The sequence below is a fragment of the Schistocerca gregaria genome, chromosome 3 (assembly GCF_023897955.1).
Source record: "Schistocerca gregaria isolate iqSchGreg1 chromosome 3, iqSchGreg1.2, whole genome shotgun sequence".
In the NCBI taxonomy this organism is placed as follows: domain Eukaryota; kingdom Metazoa; phylum Arthropoda; class Insecta; order Orthoptera; family Acrididae; genus Schistocerca; species Schistocerca gregaria.
The window spans coordinates 684,091,036-684,103,472 of record NC_064922.1 but is presented as its reverse complement, the minus strand read 5'-3'; the positions used below and the strand labels follow the sequence as shown (position 1 = coordinate 684,103,472).

The 12,437-nt window shown below is 37.3% G+C and overlaps 1 long non-coding RNA gene across 1 annotated transcript in view; it reads left to right on the top strand.

Moving 5' to 3' along the window:
* Positions 1 to 7,027, top strand: part of LOC126354593 (uncharacterized) — a 46,952-nt gene extending 39,925 nt beyond the window's left edge. The window contains exon 3 of the long non-coding RNA XR_007565358.1: positions 6,911 to 7,027. This is a non-coding gene — a long non-coding RNA (uncharacterized LOC126354593). The remainder of the gene's footprint in view (positions 1 to 6,910) is intronic.
* Positions 7,028 to 12,437: the final 5,410 nt, after the last annotated feature.

Genomic DNA, 12,437 nt, shown 5'->3' with positions numbered 1-12,437 from the left:
TGAAGACCACAACAATATGTAGACAGCAGATAGCATCAAAAGCTGAAAGCAGTACACAATTACATCTAGTCAAAGAAGGATGGTGCCAAAGATAGGGCACTATGGGGCAGAGACACCACACCTCTGACAGAAATAAAAATAATCACTGTCCTATAAATAGGCCCCTGGGTATTTAAAGTGTCCTATAAAGAAAACAATCTTCCTTCAGCTTTCTTTCCTGTTTTACAATTTTTGTTCCACTTTATTTTTAAGGAGATAAGTTAGAATCAAAACACTAAATTTCATAGTGGGAAAGATTTATCTAATTGCTCAAATTACAAAATAAATTCAATACTCCTGAAAGAATATGAGAAATAATTTATGAAAGTCTTTAGCTATCCTCTAAATGGAGTCATGTCAGCCATAGACTTCATAAACAAGGATAACTGTGATTATCTACTACAGTCACTGATTAGAACCTACATGCCCATTGAGTTGCACTTACAGTAGTAAAAATGTTGAATCTAATTATTACTTATCTAAGTGTTGAGAAACAAATATTCATAGCAATTAATAGTTTGTTATGTGGTACTCTAACGGTTTGGTGACAAGAGAAGCAGTGCAAAACTGGATTGTTTACTTTCCTTTTCTCTTATTACAATTGACTTACTTGAAACATTCAGCTGATCCTCTTCTCTGGATACATGGCTGCGTCGATCTCCACAACTTCTTCTTTGAAGAAATAATGCTGGTTAGAGGGATTAAAAAAATCTTTCTCACTCTCTCTCTGATCTTGTAATAACTAGATACTCTCATAATACTTTCAACTCAGTTCTGGTATATTTCCACTTCCACAAGTCTCACATAAGTAAACAAATTCTTGCAATTCAATTGCATCTTTAACTGCCAGACGCAATTAAGTATATTTACAATGTGCTGCATTTAATAACCAGCAGAAATTCAAAGACAGTTCTTGCTTCTAGAAAGTCTAACACACAAATTAAAAGTCTCTAGTCAAATCATATTTCATTTGTTCGTAACAATTACAATCATTACACTGTCAAAGAATAATATGTGCTTGCTCTCTGTAAATTACATACAGCTCCTACGGCATTAGCGGCAAACACTTGTCTGTGCTGATCGACCACCACGATTGCAGTATTCTTTTGAAACACGTCCATCCTGTACACACAAACACTGGTGGTGCCGTAGACACATCTCCACTTTCCCACAATTATTCTTAAAATACTGAGTGTTCAAAATGATGGAAGAGCGAGTGCCTCTAGAATTTACCCTGAAATTCTCAAGGCACTACAGTGCAATTACAAACAAACTACTTAGTTGAGAACCCTGGTTAATTACGAAATCTTGGAAAACAAAAAATACATAAACTTATATCACATTTTGTACAAAATGTTAGAGGCTTCCCCAAACAATTTTGGAATAGCCATTTTCTCTGCTTTTCTCTTTTTCCGATAATGTGGTCTCTCTCATCCTCCCATGCAGTGTCCAGAACTTAATTTCTAGAAGGTCTGCAATGGTGCTGATCTGCCAATGCTTCTTCTTGCATTCTGTCCAATTTTCAGATATGAGGTGGCTTTGTATCTTTGATTATTCTTGGTGATTTTGGGCTCCTGTGATGAACTGTTGTAGAGTCTTCTTCTTCTTCTTTATTGTCACTTTGTCCCACATCACATAGGGTTGGCGTTGCTCTTCTGGATCCTTCTCCTCCATAGTACTCTATCCATTGCCTCTTCCTTCTTCCATCCTTTCTCCCTTAGGTCCCTGAATATCTTATCCTTCCACCTCATCTTCAGTCTTCCTCTCCTTCTTGCTCCTTCAGTCTTTATATCTTCAATTCTCTTTCCAATCTACTCTTCCCATTTCCTCTGTAAGTATCCTTACCACATTAGTCCTCATGGGTCCCACCTTCACAGCCCGTCCAACAAATTCATTTCTAATCCTGTCCTTCCTTGTTACACTGCACATCCACCTCAGCATCCTCATTTCCGACACTTCCATCTTCCTTTCCTGGGCTACTGTGATTGGCCATGTCTCTGCCCTGTGTATCATAGCAGGCCTTACCACCAACTTGTACACTTTCCATTTCAATCCAATACTCACCTTCTTGTCACATAATACTCCACTCATTTTCCTCCAGTTGTTCCAACCACAATTTATTCAGTGTTGTATCTCACTTTCCAGTCCTCTGTCCCTCTGTATGTACGACCCCAGGTATTTAAATTTGCAGACCGATTTCAGCTCATCATCCTGGATCTTGCAAGACCTCATCTGCACATTCTTCAGTGCTAAGTATTCTGACTTTGTCCTGCTAATTTTCATCCCTCTTTCTTCTGGTAGCATCCTCCAATCCCATCTTTTCCTCAAGTCTGTTGATACTCTGCTCACAAAGAACCACATCATTCGCATACATCATATTCCATGGCACTTCCTTCTTCACATCTTTCACTAGCACATCCATAATCAGGTCACAGAGGTAGGGACTAAACGCAGACCCTTGATGTAACCCTACTCTTCCTGGAAACTCCTTTGTCATGCCCACACTATTTCTCACCTGTCATTGCTCCTCTGTACATTTCCTTCACTAACCTCACATATTTCTCTGGCACACACTACTCTCTCATGCTTCTCCATATTTCATCCCTTGAGATTCTGTCATATGCTTTCTCCAAATCAATGAAAGCCACATGTAGATCAGCTTGTAGCTCCCCGTGTATCTCCACTATCCACCTTAAAGCACGTATTGGACCAGTTGTTCCTCTTCCAGGCATGAACCCAAATTTTTCTTCGCACATCACAGTCTCCTTGCATAATCTTGCTTCTATAAATATTTCCCAAATTTTGATTGCATGTGCCATCCATTTAATACCTCTATAGTTACTGCAGTCCTGCACATCACCTTTCCCCTTAAATATTGGGATCAGTACACTAGTTCTCCACTCGTCTGGCACCTCCTCCTGTCACCAAATTTTCTTCATTAAATCCCAAAGGAGCTCAATTCCCTTTTTACCAAGACACTTCCATTCCTCAAAGGGAATCTGGTCTGGGCCAACTACTATCCCATTTTTCATCTTTTCAACTGACCGTTCGACTTCATCTCTACTTATATCCATCGTTAATCCTTCATTTGCCCCTCCTTCCTCAGTTTTCACTCTTACATTTTCTTCATTCAGCAATTTCTCAAAATAATTCAACCACCTTTGGATTATTTTTCCATGGTATGCAGGATTATTCCTGTTTCATCTTTCATTTGTTTTATTGCTGTTAGATCCTTAGAAACTTTATCTCTTGATTTGCTTATCCATATCAGATGTCTCATATCCTGATTTTTCCATAGTTGTTCGTATGCCTCCCTTACTGATTGAGCTTTAGCTTTAGCCACAGCTCATTTTTCCTACTTCTTTGCACTTTTGTATGCTTGCCCATCCTCAGCACTGCCGTACATATCCCACTTCCTCTTAGTGTCTTTCTTCTCCTTCACAACCTTCTGTACCTCTTCGTTCCACCACCATGCTTCCTTATCTTTTGGCACCCCTCTCCCAGATGTTAACCCAAACACTTCCTCCCTGGTCTTCCTTGTAACAGTACTATTTATTTTGCACTACTCCTGCACACTCTCTGCCAATTTTACCTTTCCCGGTACTTTTTCACTAATCTCCTCTCTCAAATTTTTGTCCTTTAATCTCCACCACTTAATTTTCCTTTCCCATTGATTTATGTGCCTCTGTCTTTTACATACTTTCATCTCACAATCCGTTACAATCAACTTATGTTGTGTTGGTATTCCTTCACCGTATATGACTTAAGTATTTAGCACCTCCCCACTATTTTTCCTTCTACATAATATGTAATCAATTTGGCTTTTATTTTTGCCACTCCTGTATGTTATTAGTTTTTCTCTTTTTCTTTGGAAGTAGGTATTCATAATCACTAGATCAAAAGCCACTGCAGACTCCACTGTCTTTTTTCCTTCCTCATTTCTCTTGCCATACCCCAGTCCTCCATGCCACCTCTCTTCCCCACCTTTCCTTCTGCCAACATGACTATTTAGATGTCCTCCGACTATAACTCTTTCATTCTCTGGTACTTCAACCATTACTGTTGTAGAGTACTTATATATTTAACACAGCCCTGTCAACAATTCTAATGAAAATTGGCCAATGGCATTTTTTTTCCCATGAAATGCGACTGTATATTTCTCCAGAAGTGCCATGGTGGTTTACACTGCCCACATATTTTTTGTACTGACTCACAAGATATGGCTGTCTGATGTGGTTCTTTTCATTTTGTCTCTTTGGTCATCTAGAAACTGAAACCAGAGGCTCCAATAGATCAAAATTTGTTGCCAATGAAACACAGATGTTGTCATTTCACTTTGCCATTGCATCACAATGTGTTGAAATGGGAGTCATAACTTCCTCGATCTTTCTTTGATAAGATTTTATCTGTTTTGAAAGGGCAATGAGCAATCCTGCTTTGCTTATTGTACCTGTGGCATGCAATCCCATCTCATTCGGTTCTACAAACAGATAATATGAACTAAAAAAGTTATCAAAATATATGACATGGCTCTTTTGGGCAGTGACACACACTAGCATTTTTCACAACTCAATTTCCCAAACACTGAGAATCTCAGAGACACCCTTCTCACAGTATAGATAAAGGTATTTTTGTTATTGTGTTAGAATTCAACATATTAAAACAACAAGAAAAAGCCAAGTACATCGGAATAGAAATGAAGTCCCACGCATTTTTGCAGAGCATAGGTGAACGATGCAGGAGACCCGCACCGCCATACTAGGCAAGGTCCTAAAGGAAGTGGATTGGCATTGTCTTCCTCCAATCATGATGGGGATTGAATGATGATGATGATGAAGATGACACAATAACACCCAGTCATTTTGAGGCAAGTGAAAATCCCTCACCCCATCAGGAATCAAAACCAGGATCCCCTGCTCAGGAAGTGAGAACGCTACCATGAGACCACAAGCTGCAGACCCGAGTACATTAAAAGAGTTTTTTCACTGTTCGCCAGTCTTACTACAGTTTCAGTCTCTCTTTTCGGGTTTTGAATGTATGGAGTGATGCTGGAGGTTTCCTTGAGAATATTATTTCATGATTTGGGTAGGACTGAATGTAAGGATAGTAAGCATTCAGACCTGTATCAACTATTGGACAGTGTTACTAGAAGTAACAAGTTTATCAGGATTTTGGCTTTAGTATGAATGAAAATCCATACTCAAACTCTTTCTGTTCTTTATTAATAACTGGTTATGATTTTCTCAAATACTGATTTGCTTTGTAACAGCATTTTTGAGATTTCTGAGTTTCATCATAGATGTTACCAACTAGCAGAAATTTTGTGTCATTAGCAAATAGGCAGCTCGAAGTGCTTTCACATTTATATATCATTGTTGATATATGTAAGAAAGAGAAGGAGTTTCACAACCAAGCCTTAGGACATATTGCATTTTGACTCCACCTTAATTTCATAATATTTCTGTTGCTGCATTGTGCTTATGGTCAGTATATCACATTGAAACCTATGGTTTTTCATTACTAGGGATTAAATTGAACCATTTGTTAGAGGGTCCCCATATACCATAGGCTACTGTTCTTGCTTGCGAAAGAGGTATTCATGATTAACCACACTAAATGTATCCATGTTGGTAATTGTTTCTGATCCATCAGATTTCATGTCCTGCTGAATCATCCACATATTTTTGTAAGAGATGATTTTTCCATCAAAATTTATATTGTGGTTTGGACAGTACATCATTCTTCTTGGTAAATCATGTCAGTTTCACATACAAAGTTTTCTCTAAAGCTTATGTCCGCCCCCAGTAACTGAGTGGTCAGCGCGACAGACTGCCAATCCTAAGGGCCTGGGTTCAATTCCCGGCTGGGTTGGAGATTTTCTCCGCTCAGGGACAGGGTGTTGTGTTGTCCTGATCATCATCATTTCATCCCCATTGATGTGCAAGTCGCCAAAGTGGCGTCAAATCGAAAGACTTGCACCAAACGAACGGTCTACCCGACGGGAGGCCCTCGTCACACGACATCATCATCATCTAAAGCTTATATAGAGTTGAGAAAACTCTGATCAGCCATTAGTTATTTTTGTTATGTTTCTCACTATTTTTTTATGTGGTCTTCAGTTTCAATATTGTCAATGACTGTGAAAAAAATGCTCATTTTTAGAGAAATAAAATAAGTAATGTTACGTGAGTTATTACATTCTCTGAATTGGTCCTTACAATTTATAGCACGAATGACATCAGTACCATCTGTATATGTATTTTGCTATTCTGTTGCTCCTTACACAACTTCATCTTTACTGACAGTGCTAATAAATAGTATCTTGAAACATAATTCAGCTATGAATTTGCTTTGGAAATGACATATAACATGCAACATCAAAAGAAACATGTGATGCAGACTTATTAGCACAAGTTTCTGCTCCCCTTCATAGTGTCAACTCACTACCAAAGGCAAAGGATGTATCTGAATGGCAGAATATGTTGTTGTAGTAGAGAACAAGGAACTACAGTTCACAAAGCTAGTGATGTAGCAGTTAAGATATTGGCAATAGTCACAGCTATTTTCAGCTTCTTACAAGCAGCAACTCTTCACTTCATCTCTTAGAGCAGCATGCACAGAGAGGCTCCTATGTGCCTGGTGCAATATTTTACAGAGCAGTAAACAGCTAAAATAACTTTAAACTAAGTTTACTAAATCCCTTTTAATTTATGTGCCTGGTAGCCTTTTAAAACTAAAATGAATAAAATCCAAAATGATGTATCTATTATGACAACAGAAAAAGATGCACAATGTTTTTAGTTTATGGCCACTAATAGGCCACAGCTTATAAAATTAATTTCAAATTTGAAGATATATCAAATGTTTATAGGTATGCATCACAGAAGTTGCAGTTTCTGAAAAAAATACTTCACAAGTACTTGAAGAGAGAGACAAAAATATTACACTTCCTAAGATATCACATCATAAAGAAGCATCAGCTGCTGATGCAAAGGAAACTTCAGGTTTTCCTTCAGCATTATTCTAAATTAAATTAACTTAGGAAGTATAGTCTATTTTCTCATTAAATATAAGACAATGTATCATATACATAGTCCTTAGAGTTATGCAAATACATTGATGAGATAAAACATTATGCCCACTGCCAACCATGATACATTGTCTAGTGGCATTGCAAGGAAATGACATGATAAGAAAAGGATATAAGCAAAGCAGACACAAGTGAGATGTAATTTGAGCAACAACATAGACAGTGAAATGGGAAGTACAGACTTTGACATAGAGAAAATTGCTGTGGCCTGGCAACTGGGAACAAGCATCTCAGTTATGATGCAGCTAGTTGGCTATTAACATGCTAATTTTCTTCTACTAAAGTCTTGAGCATCTGTTGAAAGGGTTGAAGGATGGTGAAATGATGAGTAGGTGACAAATTGTTGGTCAACGACATGTCCACCACAAAAAAATGATGGTCCATGTAGAACATTGTTTGTTTTTGGCAGGACAAACATTCATATTATCAAACAACACAATATCTACAACCATTTTGTAGATGGTAGGATGCCAGTGATAAACACGATGTATGTGACGGCGTGGCATCTTGCCAACTGACTGATGTCTTACCAGGGTGATCACTTATATAGTAATGCACAGACTGGATGATGTCAGTGTCTGATAATGGACTTAGGTATTTCTTAAACAGAAGTGAGGCATTATCCCGTATATGTACTGTAGTCATTCTAGCAATATGCATAGCAGCCAAGGCAGTGTGGAGATAATGGAGTTAGTGGCCAAGGTTGTTGCCTGCTCAGTACTGGTGTCCTACAATCTACAAAAGAGTTTTAGACATTGAAATTGGTTATAATATGAATCTTGATCATGTCTAAACAATCAATGTTCTATATGGAACATCAGTTCTCCATGGTGGATGCGTCAATTTTGCAGTGACTGACGTCGCTGTGGAAGTTTGACCAAATGTCAAATATGGAGGTTGGATGCTTTCCCACTCTGTAAAGCAGGATAGTTGGCAATCTGTGGCAGATATGATGATGGAGTATACTGTGGTGCAGGCACAAGCGTTTCTATGTATATTATTGAACAAAGAGCTCTGCAGCAGACGACATGTTCCCATATTGACCCAACAAAATTAATTATGATTACAGCAGGCAAGGGATCTTTGAGATTGGATGGTGGATTAATGGAAAGCAGATGTCTACTTGGATGAATCAGGTCATTGGTTCCAACCACATACACCTTCATTCTAACAAATTCACTCTTCGTTCTAACACAGTCACTTCATTACAACATCACAAAATTTTGATACTTTCATGAAAATTAGTTCATCTGGTGATTAGCTTAGCTAAATAATCTAACACATCATCACATGCAGTGGATGAAGTGGAAACAGTTAATTAGTTAATAAAAGTTTTCATTTTCATAATTTATGTTTATATCTGATGGAGGATTAATAGGACCTGGATCCCCATTTTCTTATAACCTGACACACTTTGCTTCCAACTTTCCTTTTATTTTCCTTAGGGACAAAACAAAGTTGGAGATAATGACACTACTATAATTCACTGCAAATGAACACACAGAGTCTAACTGAGTCAGACACTTTGTTTTGGTTGGTAGTGTAACTGTAGTAGTTACTGATTACAACCACCATTACCACAACTATTCAGTGGGTTATGCTGCCTACTGATTTATGGAACCTGACAATCACTTTAGTATGATATATTATTTTTTAGATTAAAAACAATTGTTTTCACTATTTTACACCAGTTTTACTTTATTTACCTTATTGTAGGCCATTTAATTTCTTGCTTTTTGTCTTTACAATTACTGTTTCTTATGAAAAAAATTAATACTACTCAATTTTAAATTTATTACACTACACTTCAACTATTCAGATTTTATAAATTATTTCATTAATGTCAGTCTTTAACGGTTATCCACATGATTTCAGTCATTTGTCATTGATTAGAATGTGAGATTAGTTTTGCATTTCAAATTGACAGTATAATTTTTCATAATTTTGTAACTTACTTAACATAAATAGAGGACTACCCCATACATCTCCACTTTTAGCATATATTATAACTGCAGTCAGGGAAGTTATTCAAAAAATGATGAAGACTGAGGATTATCCATGCAATACTAAAATACAATGCTAAGACTTATGACAAAAATTACAAATGTCAAATATTGATATGTATCAGGTGGTACGTTAGTTTTGTGTAGTATGTTCTACAATACAAGTTGACTGTGGGTATAGTATTACACCATCCAGATAATAGCTGTGTGAAACTTGCCCTGTTCCATGATACAAACTGGTGGGAACAATGTTATGCTATGGGGGACATTCAGTTGGTCTCCCATGATTTATAGTAGTAATTAAAGGCACAATGAAAGCTCTGAACTTTGTGAACATTACTGATGACCACTTGCATCCCTTCATGCTTGATGTCTTCTCTGATGGTGAGAGATCTTGCAGCAGGAAAACAGTATATGTTAAAACATCAGAATCTTGCTATAGTGGTCTGAGGAGCATGAAAGTTAATGCGTGTTAACATCTTGGGCACTAAATGTGCCTGGTCTTAACTTTGAGGTTGATGCTCGGGTGAGATACACCAAACAACACCTTATAATCAGGGGTTCATTTATTCACATCTTCACACAAGAGGGCTTACCCAGAACTGGATGCCAGAACTACACAAAGATAATGTTTTGCTTGGTTCAAAGAAGATGCTCAAATTGATACTGGTGTCAACCTCATCAGAGCCACAACTTAATACAACCCATCTGGGACACTATTGGCTGCAAATCTGTATCCACAAACCACCATTTTGTAGTTTATGGTAATTATATCACTTATGCATAGACATTTGGTGTCACATGTCTCCAGAAACCTTATAAGGCCCTTTGAATTCTTGTCATGCAAAACTGCTACTGCATTGTATTCAGAAGGTGGCCCAACATGCTGTTAAGGAGGTGCTCATAATGTTTTGGCTCATCAGTGTAAGTGTGGAAGCAGTAGTTAGAATCAATGCTTTGTAAGCTTTTTGCATTAATGGCAGATATAATGTGCATATTTTGTAGGTGATTACTCCAGTAGGCTGGCTGGTAATACTGGAAAAGTAGCAGCTTAATTTTTTTTTATTTTTGTGGAAATAAGAACTTTATAAAATAGTTACATGCATGTCAAAATGAGCAGACACTTTTCACAATCCATATATGGACGCAATATTTTCAAAATTTACCCACTGACTGTGAATTTTTTGAAATCAGCAGTATTGGGTGTAGATCTTCTACCAAATAGGGACATGTGAAAATTTGTGCCTCACTGGGATTTGAACCCAGGTTTCCTACTTATTGTCAGTGGTCACTTTAATCACTTCAGCTATCTGTGAACACTCCCCAATCTGGTGGACTATGCTGTAAGGATGAGAAAAAAAAAAACAACAGGAAATCTGGCTAGCACCAGTTTTAATATTTCACTAATGGGTAGTAGATCTATACCTAATACAGCCGATGGCAAGTAATTCACAGTCAATGAAACTTTACAAACTATGTAACAAATAATTCAAGTGCTGGAAAGTGGTGTTGCATCACCAGCAGATATCATTATCTAAATTTGTAATTGTGTAAGCAAAGTATAGAGTAGATTAAGCATCTTTATTTCTCTGACTGGTTTCAACCAAATTAGGTAATCTTAACATCCAAATTATGCAGTAAGTAATAGCTGCTACTCTTGTCATCTGGTGCATTTTGAAGATTTGTGTGTGTTTTAACATAATTCAGGTATTATAATAGACACGAAGAAATGAATAATATTGATTTTCAAAGTACTGGTATCCTACCATTAATAATTACAGTTTATCAATACTGCAAAGACCATTTATAATAAGTACTGTAATTCAGTATTTGCATGCACCATGAATCACAATTGTGATATCTCACTATGATGTGGAAGAACAAGTCAGTTAGTTTATATTTTTTGTGTACAGATCATTTACATGACTGTAGTTTACATTAATCTTTATTTTCTTATCAAATGATGCAGTGCCTCCTCTCTCTCTCTCTCTCTCTCTCTCTCTCTCTCTCTCTCTCTCTCTCTCTCTCTCTCTCTATCTCTATCTATCTATCTATCCATCTCTCTTCTTGCAACCTCCTCCCTCCTCCTCTTCCTTATCACACACACACACACACACACACACACACACACACACACGTCTTAGTATTACACATCCACATATTCTTCTATAGAGTAGTAGATGACAAGGTGATATGATTTCAGTTTGTGTTTGAAGTTAATTGTACAGTCTGTAAGTTTCTTAGCATCACTCCATTAGTAGCCACTGAATTTTTATGGCTGAGTAGCTCATTTCTTTCTGTGCCACACTAACATTGAGTGTATAATAGAGGAAACTATTTTTTGTTCTGTTATTGTACTCATCAATATTACTGTTGCCTTTAAACTGTGATCGATTGCTGACAACAAAATACACAGGAAAATAACTCCACTGTGAAACTGTTGTCAGTTTTCTCAGCTGTTTGTATTGCTTTAAATATTATCCATGCATACAAACTTTGTCTCAAAAATTCACAAATGTGTTTCATAGCAAGCTTCTGAATGTTCAGCCAAATGTTGTTTCCATTTTTTGCATAATCTTTTGCCAACCAACACAGCTCTATACTTTGGGTGCTGCAAGTTTTGATATTATGTGTATTCACTGCCTGGACTCTAAACAGTGTGTGAACTGTTGTTTGCCTCACACTATTTGATTTCAGACATTGACTGTGTCCTTTTGATCCTCTTTTATTTTTACAGAGCATGCACTGATACTCTGTGAGATGCAAATTCCCTCAAAGTTTTCACCTCTGATGGATGTGATGGTGAGCGAGATTTTAGTAAATAAAGTGCAGGATCCTAAACATTATTTGCTGCGAATACATAGAAAGATAGATCCCTTATCTTTTAGCTAGAAAATAGCAGGTCAGCAACTGGAAGCAGTTAATTCCATAAATTATCTGGGAGTACACATTAGGAGTGATTTAAAATGGAATGATCATATAAAGTTGATCGTCGGTAAAGCAGATGCCAGACTGAGATTCATTGGAAGAATCCTAAGGAAATGCAATCCGAAAATAAAGAAGTAGGTTACAGTACGCTTGTTCACCCACTGCTTGAATACTGCTCAGCAATGTGGGATCCGTACCAGATAGGGTTGATAGAAGAGATAGAGAAGATTGAACGGAGAGCAGCGCGCTTTGTTACAGGATCATTTAGTAATCGCGAAAGTGTTTCGGAGATGATAGATAAACTACAGTGGAAGACTCTGCAGGAGAGACGCTCAGTAGCTTGGTACGGGCTTTTGTTAAAATTTCGAGAACATACC